Raw genomic sequence first — 18,185 nt, 5'->3', positions numbered from 1 at the left:
TTTTTTTTTGTGGTGTCTTTACCTGGTTTTGGTATTAGGGTTATGCTGGCTTCATAGAATGAGTTTGGGAGTATTCCATCTTTTTCTATACTCTGAAATACCGGTAATGGTAGTTGTGTTAACTCTTCTCTAAAAGTTTGGTAGAATTCTCCAGTGAAACCGTCTGGGCCAGGGGTTTTTTTTGTTAGGAGTTTTTTAATTACCTTTCCAAGCTCTTCTTTCATTATAGGTTTATTTATCTATTCTCCCTCTGTTTGTATTAGTTTAGGTAGGTAGTGTGTTTCTAGAAATTTGTCCATTTTCTCTAGGTTTTCAAATTTGTTAGAATATAATTTTCCATAGTATTCTGTTACAATACTTTTAATTTCAGTTGGTCTGTTGGGATATCACCCGTCTCATTTCTTATTTGGGTTATTTGCTTCTTCTCCAGTTTTTCTTTTTTCAGTTTGACCAACCGTTTATCAATTTTGTTGATCTTTTCAATGAACCAGCTTTTGGTCTTGTTAGCGCTTTCAACTGCTTTTCTATTCTCTATTTCATTTAATTCTGCTCTAATTTTTATTATTTGCTTCCTACTGGTGTCCAAGGGTTTCTTTAGCTGCTCTCTATTTGTTCAAGTTGTAGGGTTAATGTTTTGATTTGGGCCCTTTCTTCTTTTTGGATGTGTGCATTTATTGCTATAAACTGCTCGTGCTGTGTTCCAAAGGTCCTGGTAGGATGTGTTTTCATTCTCATTTGATTCTATGCAATTTCTTTCTTCCGTCCTTAATTTCTCCTATAACCCAGTAGTTTTTGAGCAAGGTGTTGTTCAGTTTCCATATGTTTGATTTTTTTTTTTTTCCTTGCTTTTTCTGTTACTGATTTCTACTTTTATGGCTTTACGGTCAGAAAAGATGCTCTGTGATATTTCAACGCTTTGGACTCTGTTAAGGCTTGCTTTATGCCTAATATGTGGTCTATTCTGGAGAATGTTCTATGTGAATTGGAAAAGAAAGTATACTTGGCTGCTGTTGGGTGTTCTGTATATGTATATGAGGTCAAGTTGGCTAACTGTGGCATTTAGATCTTCCATGTCTTTACTGAGCTTCTTTCTGGATGTTCTGTCCTTCACCGAAAGTGGTGTGTAGAAGTCTCCTACTATTATTGTGGAACTGTCTATCTCTCTTTTCAGTGCTGTTAGAGTTTGTTTTACGTATTTTGGAGCCCTGTCGTTAGATGTATAAATATTTATTATGGTCATGTCCTTCTGGTGTACTGACCCTTTAATCTTTATATACTGTCCTTCCTTATCCTTTGTGGTGGCTTTTACTTTAAAGTCTATTTTTTCAGAGATTAATATTGCGACTCCTGCTCTTTTTTGATTGTTTGCTTATGTTTTTTCCCATCCTTTGAGTTTTAGTTTGATTGTGTCTTTAAGTCTAAGGTGTGTCTCTTGTAGGCAGCATACAGACAGATCGTTTTTTCTTTTATCCATTCTGCTACTCTCTGTCTCTTTACTGGTGCGTTTAGTCCATTTATACTCGGCATAATTATTGATAGGTATGAGTTCAGTGCTGTCATTTTGATGTCTTTTTCTGTGTGTTGTTGACAGTTTCTTTGTTACACTTAATTTTCTTTGCTGAGTCATTTTTCTTTATGTATTTTCATCTTTTTCATTTTCATTGATTTTGTATTTGCTGAGTCTTTCTGTTTTTCTTGTTTTTTACTTTTGATGTGTAGGATTGTTAGTTTCCTTTGTGGTTCCCTTGATATTTACCCCTATTTTTCTAAGCTTAAACCAGTCTTTAATTTCTTTATATCGCCTTGTCTTCCTCTCCATATGTAAGTTGTATGACTGCATTTTTTTTAGTCTCTCTTTTTTGTTTTAATCTTGTCATATTTTACATAGTGACGTCTCTGCTTCCCTATTTTCATCGTTGTGATGGTTAAGATTGTGTGTCACCGTGGCTGGGCCATGATTCTCAGTGTTTATATGTGATCACTCCCATGACTGAATACGCTGTGAGTAGCCAGTCAGTCAAAAGGGAGTTTCCTTGGGGGAAACTGCATCTGAATATAAGCAGACGTTCTGGCTTTTTGCTCACTCTGGATCGTGCACCTGCCTCCTGTTCATCTGACCTCCGGTTCTTGGGACTTGAGCTATCAGCTTATCTGCCAATGCTGGGATTCCTTGATCTTCATAACCTGTGAGCAGAGTCCTGCTTTCCAACCTGCCGATCTTGGGTTTGCCAGCCCCTGTGGCTACGCGAATCAGCAGAATCCGCTATCCTAATCCATGGACTTGGGACATTCTAGCCTCTACAATCTCATGAGCTGTTTCCTTGATATAAATCTCTATATATATATATTTATACGCTCTACTGGTTTTGCTTCTCTAGAGAACCCAGCCTAAGACAAGTGTTTTAGCTTTGATTTGTTTTTGTGTCTCCCCTATCTGGGTTGATATCTGGTTGCTCTGTCCTGTGTTCCTAGTCTGGGGTTGTTATCTGATGTTACTGATCTTCTAACTGGAGGACTCCATTTAGTATTTCTTGTAATTGTGGTTTTGTTTTTGCAAATTCCCTAAACTTCTGTTTATCTGGAAATGTCCTAATTTCACCACCAAATTTGAGAGACAGTTTTGCTGGACATATAATTCTTGGCTGGCAATTTTTTTCCTTCAAGGCTTTACATGTGTCATCCCATTGCCTTCTTGCCTGCATAGTTTCTGCTGAGTAGTCCGAGCTTAGTCTTACTGACTCTCCTTTGTAGATGACTTTTTGTCTATCCCGAGCCACTCTAAAATTCTCTATCTTTGGTTCTGTCAAGTTTGATTATAGTATGTCTTGGTGACTTTCCTTTGGATCTACCTTACATGGAGTTCAATGAGCATCTTGGATAGGTATCTTCTCATCTTTCATGATATCAGGGAAGTTTTCTGCCAACACATTTTCAACAACTCTCTGTATTTTCTATTATCCCCTCCTGTTCTGGTATTCCAATCACTCGTAGGTTACTCCTCTTGATGAAGTCCCACATAATTCTTAGGGTTTCCTCATTTTTTAAAATTCTTTTATCTGATTTTTCCTCAAATAAATTGGTGTCAAGTGCTTTAGCTTCAATCTCACTAATTCTGACTTCCATTGCCTCGATTCTGCTCCTACCTTTCTAGTGAGTTGTCTAGTTCTGAAATTTTACTGTTAATCTTCTGGATATCTGATTGCTGTCTCTCTATGGATTCTTGCAGCCTGTTAAATCTGTCATTATGCTCTTCCCTAATATTCTTAAGTTCCCCTACTGCTTTGTCTTTATGCTCCTTGGCTTGTTCTGCATTTTGCCTAATCTCATTCCTGATCTCTTGAAGAGTTCCGTATATTAATCTTTTCTATTCTACCTCCGGTAATTCCAAGAAGTTCTCTTGTTCTGGAAAATTTCATGATTCTTTGTTTGGGAGCTTGCTGAAACCATCATGGTCTGCCTCTTTATTTGATTTGATATTGACTGTTGTCTCTGAGCCATCAATAAGCTATTATATTTAAGTTTGCTTACTGTGTTCTAGTTTCTTGTTTTGATATGCCCAAATAGGCTGCTCTTGTGAGCTAGTTTGATTATTGGTGCCTCTGAAGCTCTAATGTCCTGTCACCAGGTGGTTAGATCTGTTACTAGGTATGTGAGCACAGGAGTCCGTTTAGTTTTCTTGTACGGATTCAGCACAGGTGTCCACGTAGTCGGTCACCAATTGTGAGATGCAGGCTCTCACCTACAGTCCTAGATGGGCAGGGGTGATTGGTGTAGGCACAGGTATCTGGCTGCAGTATGGGGTCACACACGGAGCAAGGCAGGGGACTGACAGCTGCCCGAGTGTCTGGGAGGAAAGCACGTCCCTGTTCCCTAGAGCACACTGTGGGTGGGTTTGCAGCCGGACTATGGGCACCCAGTGCTGTTGGCTGTAAGGACTGGGAGGCTCCACTTATTCTTGGGCCCCTGTCGTAGGTGGCTAGGTGGTGTGGGTGGCACCACCAGTCCTCAGGCCCCTGATGTGGGTAGGTGAGGACCTTGCTTAATGGGCAGAGAAGTGTCAAATGTCACCAACCTGCCACTCCACCATATAGCTGCCAGTTGAAGTTAGGCTTCAGGTATATACCCTGTTGTACTGTGCTAATGTGGCCCTACGCTGTTGAAATGGGCCCGCACAAGTCCATGCAGGGGTGAAAGGCATTCAAAGTCCGTGAACCCCTTATGCCTGTGCCTAGGCAAAGGAGCTGCATCTACCCTATGTTCTGGCTTAGGGTAGCTGGCAGATTATTTATTCCTGTTTGTTAATTTGTTCCCTCTCCAAGACTAGGAGAATGGCTCAGGGCACGTTATGGGTCCTTACTTCTGGCCCAGAGGACTCGGCAATGGCTGAAGCCGGCCCAAGACCTGGAGCAGGGCAGGGAGGAGGCAAGTAAATGGGAGAGAGGTTTTTCCCAAAGGGGTGTTTTTCGATCCACGCAGTAGGTTAGACACATGTACTTATCTTCTGCCAGCTGACCACCACTTTTCACTGGTTCTGGAGGCTTGAGTAGACTCTCCACTGCTCGGTCTCTCCCAATGTGGAAAACGCGTCCCGAGTGCCACTGCTTGCCTCACCATGTGCACTGGCTGTATGGTACCAGTCCCTGCTGGTTCAGGTCTAGCAACTCCTCACTCCTTCCGAACCCTCTCTGCTTCCCCCACCACTCAGTCCAATTCCTCAACTTTGCCTTTGATGTTCAGGGCTTCTAGATTTTCATAATCAATGCACTTATTTTTTCAGGTCTTGTACAAGAGACCACAGGAAGCGTCTGACTACTCCGCCATCTCGGCCCCGCCTCTAGGTACATCTTTTAAAAGATTCCTTAATTCCATGTCTCCCTGGTCCTAACACTGGCTTGGTGACACAACATCTTCTGATCAAAATAGACAGAGTCTCACCTTGGCTGGCAGCTTCCGTTTTGAAAGTGTTGAGTGCTTTTTAGTTGTGAGTTGTAGGGAAGAAGAATATGAGCAAATGAACTCTACGAAGCATTTTTTGATGGCTAACAAGTGGTCAGGCACAAAATGCTTACTCCTCAGTCAGCAGTGAATCTACTAAGACTAGATCATATTGAGTGTGCATTTTGAGTGATCTGTCTAACACACAAAAAGGCAGATCCTCTAGAAACAGCTTACAGAATTATTTGCAATCTTGCTTATTATTAGTCTTATTCAGCTTTAACAGACTATAAATCTTAATTACTTCAGCAATTATGGAAAAACATCATTTTTATATCCAACTGGATTATCATATGACTTATAATGAAGCATCTATACTGTTGTGTGATAATCAATACATCAGTCTCCTTTTTAGTAAGTGATGTTTCCAAACAAGATGTGGTGCAACAGTTAAGCGCTTAGCAGTTAACCAAAAGGTTGGCGGTTCGAACCCGCCCAGCGGCTTCATGGGAGAAAGGCCTGGTAATCTGCTTCCATAAAAATTACAGCCATGGAAACTCTATGGGGCAGTTCTATTCTGTCCCATAGGGTCACTATGAGTGGGAATCAACTAGACAGCACCCAACAACCACAACATGTGCAAACCCATAAATGGCATTATACATTCTCAAATGCTGGAAAGAATCATATTTGTTAACACTTTTCCTCGAAGAAACAAGAAGAGACCCTTAAGCAACCAACTCAGTCTATTAATCTGCTCTGTCTCGTTTTTGGAGGTTCCATTCCCAGAAAAACTTTGTCAACAAACTGTTTAACAACAAAAAAAAAATTAAAGAAATAAACCAGTTTTCCTACCACATAAGGTCCTTTTCAGTGGCCTTGAAATACACCTAAAACACCCAAGTCTTCCCCTTACATCCAACAGTTATTTTTTCCAAGATCTTTTCTTGACATGTCTTTCTAGTTGCAATGTAGTTTCAGGTTTTCGTCAAGCAAACTCCCTACCCTACCCTCATGTGGAAACAGCAATTCATTGACTCTAAACATCATCCCAACACCTGCAGGCAGGGCAGCTGAAAGTATACAGCATGTTAATCGATCTCATCCTACATAATCATTCCCAATAAGACTTTAAGGTCAAAGTCAAGCAAACAATGTTCAATAGCAGGCTCATATATCAAATCACACAATAACAAAAGATACTTTAAAATAAATATGACCAAACTACTGAAAAAGAAAAAAGACCAGCCCACTAAATGCTCAAGAGAAAGACATAGGAAAAGCAGCTCTGAGAAGTCACGATCACTTGCAGGACAATAACATTAACCAAAAATAATGCCTGTAAACAGCCCACACTGTTCAAGACCTCTGCATCTAATACAACTGGCTGAATGTGGCCCTGTCTCACACTTGGCCCAATGCCAAGGGCTGATGGAAGATTTTCCTTCCACACCAATGTAACTGTTGGGTAGTAATCCTCTTAAAGAAACATTTCCTAAAAGAGAATTCATTATTAACTATTCATCCAAGAACGACCATCACACCATACTTTGTACTAAAGTGAAGAAACTTCACTTCTGTCTCCTAACAAGTTGTGGCCTTTATTTTCTTTTCTAGCTTTAAAACCTTAATCAGGCTCCCCTCTTCCTTTCCCTAAGGGAAATTCTTAAAAACAACTAAACTCAAACGTGTTATTTTTTTAAATTCGAAAGTTTCTTTTCATCTAAACTTTAAAAAAAAAAAAAAAAAAAAAGGTTTTAAACCAAGCAAAATGAATACCTCTTCACGATTTCCTGGAGATTTTTCAAAGTAGTGCTGTGCAACATTTTCTTGACTAAGAAGGGACTTGGTTCAACATAATGGTTAACTGGCTCTCCCTTTCAGAAAAGGGAAATTGTAGTCTGTAACCATGTGCCATCTACGTAGAAATACGAATACACTTACCATCATCTTCATGCAAAACAGACCCAGTGCCAAGACCCAGTTTCTAAGAAACCAGCCCTGCTGCTAAGTAGCAACCAACAACATTAAATTAGATCAAATGTCTGAATTGTGGCTTTCAGGTCTACTCCCAACTCAGATAACAATTATATGCCCAACTCTTAGCAATCCACTTCCCTGTGCCTCAGTTTCCCAAAAAGCACCTCCTAACGGTATTTGACAAAGCTTGAGTAGTAGCAATCTGAGAGCTAAAACACTGAAGGAATCCTGAGGCATGGTAACACAGTTATTCAGTTCTTTGAAAAGAAAAGCATTATACATATTCAGCGTGTGAGTGTAAATCCATTCCCGGTACTTTGTACAACTTCTCAAATTTCCTTACACTTCGATATCCTCATTCCAAAGAAAGTGGAGTTAACTTGTCCACTAATTACTACCTCAAAGATAAGGTGTGGTGATGTGAGGGAAAAGCTCTTGGAGAGGAAGTGCTAAAAAAACACGAAGCATTGTTAATGCACATAGTGCAATTTGCAGTGTACTGATAAAAGACTGTGAAATCCCAAACACTCTTATAAAACTCTTTTTTTTCGTCTGGATGATCACAAGCTGCCAGTGGTAAACAGAGCCTGATTTATAACCCCATTCTCATGACAGAAAACGACACTGATTTAGTTCTACAAGTTTGAAAACCGAGTTTGACATAAACAATCTGAGAAACCAAAGGCTTGAAGTAAAGCAAACTACAAAAGTTGCTATGACCAAGATACTTACTGAACAAATTTTGCTTAATGACAACTTCAGTGGTCAGCTTTCATGTCACTACATTTAAAATATACGGAGGTGCTGGCTACAGGATTTTACATTCTTGCCAACAATTTTTTCTGCATTTATCTGATAATTAAATCTCAAGAGGAAAAACAAATTCAAATTACATAAAATTTCTTCTGTTTCTCTAAGGTTACAGCTAGAAGTAAAAGTCACTTTACGCACAAGTCATTTAAGAATTTAAAAATACCACTGATTACAAACAGTCTGAAACTATAGAGCCAAATTACTTGTACCTTAAAAAGAGGGTGCTCCAGGAACAATGCTGTTTTGGTTCAGTTCTGAGAGGTTATGTGGTTAAGAAACCCCTAGAAAATAAGAAACAAGAATAATTTACTAGGTCTTTTTCTGAAAATGAAGACATATACTGCTGAGGTTTCAGGGAAACCTAAAAGTTACAAGTAGGAAAGTTTCTGAAAGCATGATGTCATGGCGTGAAGCAGCACACTGTGGAGTCTACAAGACACAGCTGCCTAGGACCTGGATAAAGAGTACTCTGTAGACATATGCACATAAAAGACAGTCGAAATTTCCTTTTTGAGTCTCATCATCTCCTAACGAGAGCTGTGAATGCCTAGTAATTACCTTTTTAAAAAAGGAACTGGACATCATATACTATGCAATCACAGAGGCGTGATTTCCCCCTTTTAACTAATGACTAAATATTTTATTCATAAATGTCATTATATGCTTGATGATGCAAATGCAATTACATGGAAAATTTTACCAAAAGGTACTTAGTATACAGATGTTCTTACAGTAAACTGCAAAACATGAAAAAGCATATTAATGCTAGTGAATCTAAACCATAATCATTTTTAGAACCAGACTTCAGGTGACTTAAGAGTTCAATTCTCAAACTCTCGGGTCTGATTTATCTAGAAGTTCCTCCCTTTTAAAATGGTAGTAGTTAGTAGCAAATAGAATTTCTTACCTTGAGATGCTTTTAGCTTTTTTATGACATAAAGTGATTTCATTCGTTTTAATTTCTCACTGCTACTGTAGATTAACAGACAATAAAAAGTAGCTGTTCACTGTCCAAATGATTTCAGAAATAAAATCACGCGCCTTAATTTGTTCTCCAGTATTTTAACAACAACTTAGGTTCTTCTTCTTGTAAATATACCCTAACAACTTTTCCAATCTGGAACTCGGCTGTTCCATAATCTCACCTATTCAAAAGATCGGCAGGAATGGGAACTAAAAAAGGCCTCTGAGCACCCAAAAAAGATATCTAAGACCACCTGATGCAACCCAGCGCCACCTAATACATGGGCTATAGCCCATGCCTTTTACCGATACCTCCCTCAAACCCATCTACACCAGACAATTATGTTTGGGTATCTAGTTTTCTAGTGCAAAGTAGAAGTGAAAAATTAGAATGGACTGTTAGGACAGACATAATGACAAGAGTAAGAAACAACAGCCAACAACTTAACAGCAAATAAAAAGAGAGAGGGAGAGACATGAGAAGTATGGCAGTCTGCAACCATTTGAAACAGTGGATCTCAAGTACCTTTACAGGATACATGTGATAGATGAGACTCATGCGCACATTCACATTCCCATGAGCAAATCCCATTTTTTTAAATTCTCCAATCAGGTTCAAATGACAATCCAAAGCCATCATAATTATTGCCAATGTAGCTATCACTTACAGTCACTTAAACTCCGAGCAGTAACAGTTAAGAAAGACTATGGGTTAAGTCCAATTCCCTTTCTTTCCTACTCAAAAAAAGCGAGTAGAATGCAAGAGAGTAAATTAAACTCGTTGCTTTATTCACTCTACAAACAATCATTAAACACCTACTGTTTGTAGGCATTTTTCTAGGTACTGGGGAGAGAGGAGTTCACAAATAAGATGCAGTCCCTATGCTCATGGAATTCACATTTGTATAGGAACAACCTTGAATCTGCAGCCCTGGTGGCGCAGTGGTTAAGAGCTACAGCTGCAAACCAAAAGGTCGGCAGTTGAAATCTACCAGCCACTCCTTGGAAACCCTATGGGGCAGTTCTACTCTGTCCTACAGGGTCACTATGAGTCAGAAGCAACTCGATGGCAACCGGTTTGGTTTGGTTTGATTTGGTTTAAACTTGAATCCAACATAAATTTTTTTTCTTTTTTCTTTTTTTTTTAATTGTGCTTTAGGTGAAAGTTTACATTTCAAGTTAATTTCTCATACAAAAATTTATACACATATTGTTTTGTGACATTGGCTGCAATCCCCGCAATGTGACAGCCCACTCCCCCTTTCCACCCTGGGTTCCCTGTGTCCTTTCAACCAGTTCCTGTCTCTTCCTGCCTTCTCATCCTGTCTCCAGGCAGGAGCTGCCCATTTGGCCTCATGCATCTAACTGAACTAAGACAAAACACTCCTCACGTGTATTATTTTTTTTGTTTTATAGTCCTGTCTAATCTTTGTCTGAAGAGTGGGCTTCGGGAACGGTTTCAGTTCTGGGTTAACAGTGCGTCTGGGCGCCACAGTTTCAGGGGTTCCTTCAGTCTCTGTCAGACCATTAAGTCTGGTCTTTTTAGGTGAATTTGAGTTCTGCTCCATGCTTTTCTCCCACTCCATCTGGGACTCTCTCCAATATAAAATTTTTAAATAAATAGTTTAGAGAGTGGCATTTTAATTAGTAATAACAAGTCATTTATAATACACAGCACCTCAAAACTAAAGAAAATATATAAGAATGTAAAAGACCATTTGACTTCTAACTGCTGATACAGTAAAAGACTTCAACGTTTTAATATATAAAATGGGTTTCCAAACACCTAACCCATTGTTGTCAAGTCAATTCTGACTCATAGTGACCCTACAGGACAGAGTGCTTTAACTACCGTGCCACAAGGGATCCTTAAAATGGTTTAACATCACCTATTTCATATGATAGTAAAACAGTAGTCATATGATTATCGGAGGAGCCCTGGTGGCACAGTGGTTAAGCGCTCGACTGCTATCTGAAAGGTTGGCAGTTCAAACCCACCAGCCGTTCCACAGGAGAAAGATGTGGCAGTCTGCTTCTGTGAAGATTACAGCCTTAGATTAAGCCTCCAAGCATAACCAGACATCATTACATACATATTATCCTCTCTCTGACAGAGCAAAGGACTGCCTAGCATTCTGCACAAAATCACAACGGTATCAGCAGACAATGGCCCTATTTGTATCAGAGTGGAATCTGCAAGGGTAGAAAATTCATCCCTCAGTTAATTTTAATCTATAGAAAGCTGGACTTCAAAAAAGCAAAGATGTAAGAGAATCAGACAAGCTCATCCCTGAAGGCAGCCACTATAGTAACAATTTAAGAAGCAATGTCTGCTCACTTCAGTCCCAGAAAGGAAGCATTTCCAATACCTTTTCATGTTTAATGAAACATACTCATGTCATTACAGACTACAAGGTTGCCTCAGTCAAGGTTAAATACAGAATGGAACCTCATAAATCTTACTAAAACCCCAAATCCAAAGGCAGACTTAATTTCATTCATCTTGCCTTTTAAAACTAGCCATAAGAGATGACTACTGCCTAGCTGGAGAACCAAAAAGACGTCTTCAGGTGATCATCAGTTCAAACAAAGTAAAGAAATAGTTCAGGAGGCAGTTCCATACCAAACAGAAAGTTACATTAAATACTCCCAATGCCATTAGCCCACAACTGGATATTAAAAATGGCTGGGAAGCAAAGAGGGCAATAACCACCTAGCCCTATAAAGTTAATTCCTTTCCAATAAAGCAGAATATTATAATTTGAAAGAGACTCATTTTTTAGCAACAACTTTGACTATGGTTAATAAATCATTTTTAACAAACTTCATGAAGGATTATAGCAATGGTTTCAGAGATAGCCTCCTTCAACACAAAGGTTAATAAAACACCCTCCTCCTCATTTATCTCAAAGTTCCACAAGTGCACGTGCACACACACTCACGCAAACACAGCCACACACACATCTTTAAATCAGCTTAAAAGTTTAAGCTTAACTTGACTGCAGCAATCTATTACAACAAACAAAAGCAAACTGCAAATCTTCAAGTTAACTATTCAAGGGAATGACAGATGGGGTCCATTTAAAGGACAGTATTAACCACACTTTCTTTCAAATTGGTCTAAAGTTCTAGTGATCACTAAGCAGTCTATGAACAAAATTCATTCTAGCTGAAGGAGGTAGGGGGAGAGACTGGTGACAAGCAGAATCAATTATCCTAAGCAAAGTAACCTGAGCATAATTAGAGATTAAAGTGTGGTTCTATAGAAAGAGCACTGCTTTGGAGCCAGACAAGCCTGTGTTCCAGCACTAATACTTAGTGGCTTAGGACCCTGCGCCAGGTATTTGGCCTCTCAGATGGGCCTCAGCATCCTCAGCTATTATGACCCTTACTCTGCAAAGGCATTTGGGAGTATTAGAAATGTAACATCAAAGGTCTAGTTCAATGCTTGGCACAAAGGAAGAGCTCAATAAACAGCAGTTTTTCTATCATTAGATAAATCCAATCTGACCTTTGCAATTCCTCTTCTGCAGTAAATAACCTCGCCCTGTAATTTTAACAAGGCACATGGCAAAAGCTCAATACGTAGTAAATACTGTTATCCAGCAAATTCATTAATCTTGTTTTCAGTCACATAAACATCTATAAATAAACTTATAGCCACACACCACCTTTAAAAAAAAAACTATTTTAAATCGGAATAGAGAATCTGCTGACTAAAATCAACCCACTCACTGAGAACCAGTCCTGTAGCTACATCAAACACAGGGACAATGTGATGAGGTAGCCCTCAGCAATCATTTTCATTTTAGGGGGGAAAATACCCAGAATACCTAGATAGATTTTCTTAGTCTGGCTGACATATTAAAAAACGTCTAGGACAATTATGACTTCTGTATCATATTGTGAAATAAAATGGCCTGCTTTGTTCCCATCACTCTTTATCAACCCAAACTCTACACTTCTTTCCAAAATTAGATTCTAGATTAAACAGAAGCAGATGGGTTACAGATTTAATATTTAGAAGACTAATTTTTAGTTGACAGCAAATACTTTCCTGGATAGATTTTTCCACTTTGGTTTTAAAAAAAATAAAGATTTTTCAGCCCTCTGACTATATCCCTTTAGCAAATAAATGAACATGTGCAATCCTAGCAAAGAGAATTAACAGTCTGGATAGATTATCTGATGACAAAAATCACCTTTACATCAACTTTATTCATTAGTATGGAACCATAAACATTTAAAACAAATTAAGCTATTTGCAGGAATTTCCCATTTTATCACTTTTTAGTAATAAATTTTCCTTGCAGGAAGTTTAGTTGAGAGTGTTATGTTGTCCACAAAACATACATCTATGCCATCCATCCTGATCAATATAGCTATATATCTATAATCTTATTATCTCCTACTAGGTAAAAACAAGATTTGGTCAACATTATTTAAGCTTCGTAATATTTTATTTACAGGTAAGCACACTTTGGTGCAAAAGTTCATTAAATAATTTTCGTTGAAAGCAAAGAGTTCTGGACTCAAGGCAAAACTAGAAATAAAAATTAACAAAGATTTGGCTTTTAAAGATCTGGGAATACCTCACTGGTTATCTCAATTTAAGACTAACTGTACTAGATATGGAGCCCTGGTAGCACAGTGGTTAAGCGTTTGGCTGCTAGCCAAAAGGTCAGCAGTTCGAATCTACCAGACGCTCCTTGGAAACCCTATGGAGCAGTTCTACTCTGTCCTATAGGGTCGCTATGAGTTGGAACCAACTCAACGGCAATGGGTTTGGTTTTATTTTTTTTTGGAGGGGGGGTAGTACTAGACATACATGCTGAAGTATTTAGTGTGCCGATGTTGCAATTTACCTTGAGATGTATCAAAAAATAAAACAGATTAATTAATTAAAAAAGGGATGGATTAATGGAATAGACATATGATAAAGCAAGTATAGTAAAATGTTAATAGTAAAAAGTAGATGGTATATATACAGGTGTACATTGCAGAAGTCCTTAAACTTTGCAATATTTTTTGAAAACTTCCATATTAAAATGTTGGGGGAAAACAACCATAGCAACTGGCATGTTTTCTCAAAGTTCAATCTCTAACTTGCAATTTGTCTTTTTTGGAAAAGCATAAATACTATAGGAGTCCCTGGGTGGCACAAACGGTTAAGCACTCAACTACTAGCTCAAAGATTGGCGGTTTGAACCCACTCAGAGGCACCTCAGAAGACAGGCCTGGCGATCTGCTTCCAAAAGGTCACAGCCTTGAAAACTCTATGGAGCAGTTCTACTCTGCACACATGGAGTCACCATGAGTCAGCGTTGACTTGACAGCAACTAACAACAACATAAACGCTATACCTTGATTTTGATAAAGTTCTATTTAAGCCAAAGCTCATGTAGAAAATTATACCAGAATAATTTCAACCAAAAAGGTCTCCTGTCACAAGAACTTAATTTTGTAGGCTCCAAAATCCCATCATGAGGGAATAAAAGCAACTCCAAAATTTTTACATTTCCTCAAACTGAGCAATTCTATTTCATGAAGTGGGACATCAAATAAGATGATCCAGTTTGAAAGCTCATAAAAACAAGGCCTCTGAAACTGACCTATGACATCTCACAGAAAGACTCCTTTTTCATGAAAGTCTCATCTATATGCTGGTGAATCTCACTCTTACTCCAGAAAAAAGGGCATCAGAGCCAACAAGCCATTAAACCCACTGCCATCAAGTCAATTCCAACTAATAACGACCTTATAGGACAGAGTAGAACTGCCCCACAAGGTCTCCAAGGCTATAATCTTTATGGAAGCAGACTGTCACATCTTTCTCCCATACAGAACCTGGCAGGTTCAAACTGTGGACCTTTTGGTTAGCAGCCGAGTGCTTAACCACTGCGCCACCAGGGCTCCTTTCATGAGCCATTCATTAAGAGATGCAAATCAAAACCACAGTGAGATACCGCCTCACCCATTAGAATGGCAATGATCAAAACAACTGAATACAACAGGTGTTCGAGAGGTTGTGCAGAAACGAACCCCCATCCTATTGCTAGTGAAAATGTAAAATGGTACAGCCACTGTAGAGAACAGTTTGGTAGTTCCTCAAAAAGCTGATCATAGAACTACTATATGACCCAGCAATCCCAATCATAGGTATATACCCAGAAGTGGTGAAGGCAAGAACGCAAACAGAAACCTGTACACCAATGTTCACTGCAGCACTTTTCACAATACTATAGCCAAAAGGTGGAAACAACCAAAATGTCCATCATCAGATGAACAGATAAACAAAATATAGTATACACACACAATGGAATACTACTCAGCCATAAAGAGAAATGAAGTCCTGCTGCGTGCCACTACATAGACGAAAAAACACAGTAATACCAGATCATGTCACTGGTTTGAACTTCAGAATTGGGGGGAAACGGTTCCATGAGTCATATTCATCTCTAAACTTAAAATAATATGCATATAAATGGAATTTCTGGTTAAATCCTAAAAGAAAGCAATTTACTCTGAGAAAACTGTATTTATGGTAACAATTCTAAATACTTAAAGAGTTCCACTTTAAGTCTACTGGGAAACACTAAGCATTTTTCACAATAAAATATATTCTATACCCTTTCCTAGATACCAAATCAGTTTTTTCCCCTCTAAATTAATTTATAAAGGCATTTCCTTCCCCATCTTCCAAGTTGTAATGACTGAAACATAGTATATAACATTTCCACTGTACTTGATCAAGCTCAAAGGTCAACCTAAAGAAGTGAAATAACAATGTTACAGGACTAAGAACTGGAAACTGTTCATGACCAGAAGTTTGAAAATTAAGTAACAATGATAAATATTTTTAATATTCTTGTGAACTTTCTATTCTAGATCTTTTTTTAGACAAGAAAGAAAAATGTAAACACCTGTGCTATGATTTCATACTAGTCACAAAAATTAAGATTTCATTCCCACTTAACTAAATTTGTTATTTGCAAATATGGCAGATGAGGGCGGTCTTTGGAAAACAATTCTATAACAGAGGGTTTTGAAATCAAATACCCTTTGCTTAATTCTTAACCTAAGGTGAGATCAACATATTTACACAACTACTGTAAAGAAACTTTAAAGGTTTTCGTTATAAATTATTAACTTTAGTTTAACCTGGACACAAAACTAATTCTCCATTAAAAGTGGTTTAACAGGTAGGTCTTCGCCAGATAGGATTAGGAAAAACTGTTATTTCTGATTGCTTTTCAATTACAATCATTAATAGCAAAAGAATTATTGTTTTCATATACAAAGAAACAAAGCAGTATTTTGGATTTGACTTAGAGATAGGGAGAAACACTGAATTAAGCACTAATCAGGCTGCTGCGGATTTTTTTTTCTGCTGTATAGTAACACTGTGAGTAAACAGAGATGAGAATCCCAACAAAACGAGAAGTATGACTCTGCTGAAAGTAAATTTTGTGACAGGCTGGGGCAATCTGGTAAAAGTCAAAATCGTTAATGCTGTGATAGGATGTTTGGTATTTGTCTCAAAATAATCCAGTTTGGGGGAGGGGTACAATATGAAACAAAGCTGACCTTGGCTATGAGTTAATAATTGTCAAAGCTGAGTGACCAACGCATAGAGGTTCTCTACAGTATACTATTCAACGTCTGTATGTTTTCCATAATACAAAGTTTAAAAAACAAAACCAAAAAACTTTAGGTTATTTACTGCAATATTAAAAAGCCATTTCCCTAGCACTACAATTTGCAATATGGGAGTAGACTACATGCTTTGTGTTGTTTAAGTTGTCTGCCCAGGTGTTTCTAAAGAGCCATCTAAATCAAGATTTTAAACTAGAAACTACGGTAAGACCTTGTGTCAGAAAATTCTAGGAAAATGTCAAGAACAGGGAGGCCACTTTGTATCACGTGTGTTATTGAGAGATGGGTGTAAATCAAAATACTTTAAATTCACTAAGGAAATATACTGCCTAAAACAACCCCGTTGTACAGCAAGATCATTCAGCACAAACACACTCCTTACTCTTTTGTAAATTTGAACTTCCATGAGTTGCATTACCTTACTGAAGTGTATACCTACACAACTAAGTACGTAATTAAAAGACACTCAGCATGCTTCCATAAAGTTGCTGTTCTGAAAATCCCACCTGTCACCAGGATCACTGAAACGGCTCCCTCTACAATCCAACTGTATTTCTAGTTTTTACTTCAACAAGTAGCAATGTCATTTACATTTGGTAAGCACTCTTGATTCCTGGAAAACCCAAATCATCCGAAAACCTGGTGTAACTCCCTCTTTCCCCCACCTCCTAAACAATTAAAGCTAAAGGCAGAAGGGAAGAGTGACCTTAAAAACGTCCCCACAGCCAGAGATCAGTAGAACAGACTGAAGCACACATCTTCGCTGGAACAGAACACTTCCACACAAGCAATACTGAAACACGGAGGTGGGACAAGGGCTTAAAATGAAAGTCGGACAACGGGGACGGAGGGAATAAAAGCAAAGCTGCAGTGAAAAAAAGTTAGAAGTTAGAGACCTAGAGCAAGAAAGGGCAGACATACTTGTTCGTATTTGTATACGACCTCCCCCTTCCAGAACGTGACACACAGCAGGTGCTACAGAAAGGTCTACCGAACTCCAGGGTAGCTTCTACCAGCAACTTTCCCAGAAATGGAATGACAAGAAGCCCAATGATGGCAGAAAAAGCGGACAGGCTGCTCACACTGGTGAGAATCCTGCAGCTGGCTACACGGAAGAGATGGAAATAACAGCATCTATCTTTACAGACTACCTACTGCAGTGTCCCAATTAAACGTAAGCCCCCCTTTGGGTTAACAACCCAAAACAATGTTCTGTCGCTGGAAGCAGGCACGCTGAACACTTCTGCTTCTAAGGATCCAAACACGAGTAGGTAGGTCAACTTCTGTCCCCTCTATCCATTAAATTATACCTTACTATCGCGCTAATAAATTATGCTGACGGTTTATTGGGACACTCTGATAAGTGCTTTACACGCCCCATTTCACTGAATCTTACGGGGCAGGGGCGGTATTAGCCCCTTTTGCCAGTGAAGACACAAAGAGTTTAAGTGACTTGCCTAAGGGGGCAGAGCCGGGATTTGTACCCGTGTCCGACACCTGGGCCGTGCTTGTAATCACTATGCTACAGACCCGGGCTGAAGGATTTATATGTTCTGGATCTCTGGGGCTTGAAGCGGGGATTTCCCCCTCCCCCGCCCCGGGAATAACTTCGCCATCCCAGCGAGCGAAGAGGAATGAGGAAAGGCGGTCGTGGCACCTGTTTCTGGCCCCAGCAAGGGGCGGAGAGAATGGGGCGCCTGGGGGCCTGGCCGCCCGACGGCTCCAGGCGGGGGGCGCAGGACGACCCGCCTCCTTGGAGAAGGCCCCGACGGCGGGAGCGAGGCCTGGGGAAAAGAGGCCCGGAGCGCGGCGCCGCCGAGGCCTAGGCCCCACCCGCC

The 18,185-nt window shown here is 39.3% G+C and overlaps 1 protein-coding gene across 6 annotated transcripts in view; it reads right to left on the bottom strand.

Moving 5' to 3' along the window:
• STAU1 (staufen double-stranded RNA binding protein 1) overlaps positions 1–18,185 on the bottom strand; it is a 69,487-nt gene that overhangs the window by 51,038 nt on the left and 264 nt on the right. For 2 of the 6 annotated variants that reach the window (XM_023743041.1, XM_023743062.1), the window contains exon 2: positions 7,938–8,009. The gene's annotated coding sequence lies outside the window, so the exon portion shown is untranslated. Of the gene's footprint in view, positions 1–7,937; positions 9,708–18,185 lie in introns of those variants that run through there. The other 4 variants (XM_023743047.1, XM_023743051.1, XM_023743043.1 and 1 more) reach the window with 3 other exon arrangements.

The sequence above is a fragment of the Trichechus manatus genome, unplaced genomic scaffold (genome assembly GCF_000243295.1).
Source record: "Trichechus manatus latirostris isolate Lorelei unplaced genomic scaffold, TriManLat1.0 scaffold00008, whole genome shotgun sequence".
Taxonomy (NCBI): domain Eukaryota; kingdom Metazoa; phylum Chordata; class Mammalia; order Sirenia; family Trichechidae; genus Trichechus; species Trichechus manatus.
The sequence above is the reverse complement of the archived record's forward strand: the minus strand, read 5'-3'. Positions and strand labels throughout refer to the sequence as shown.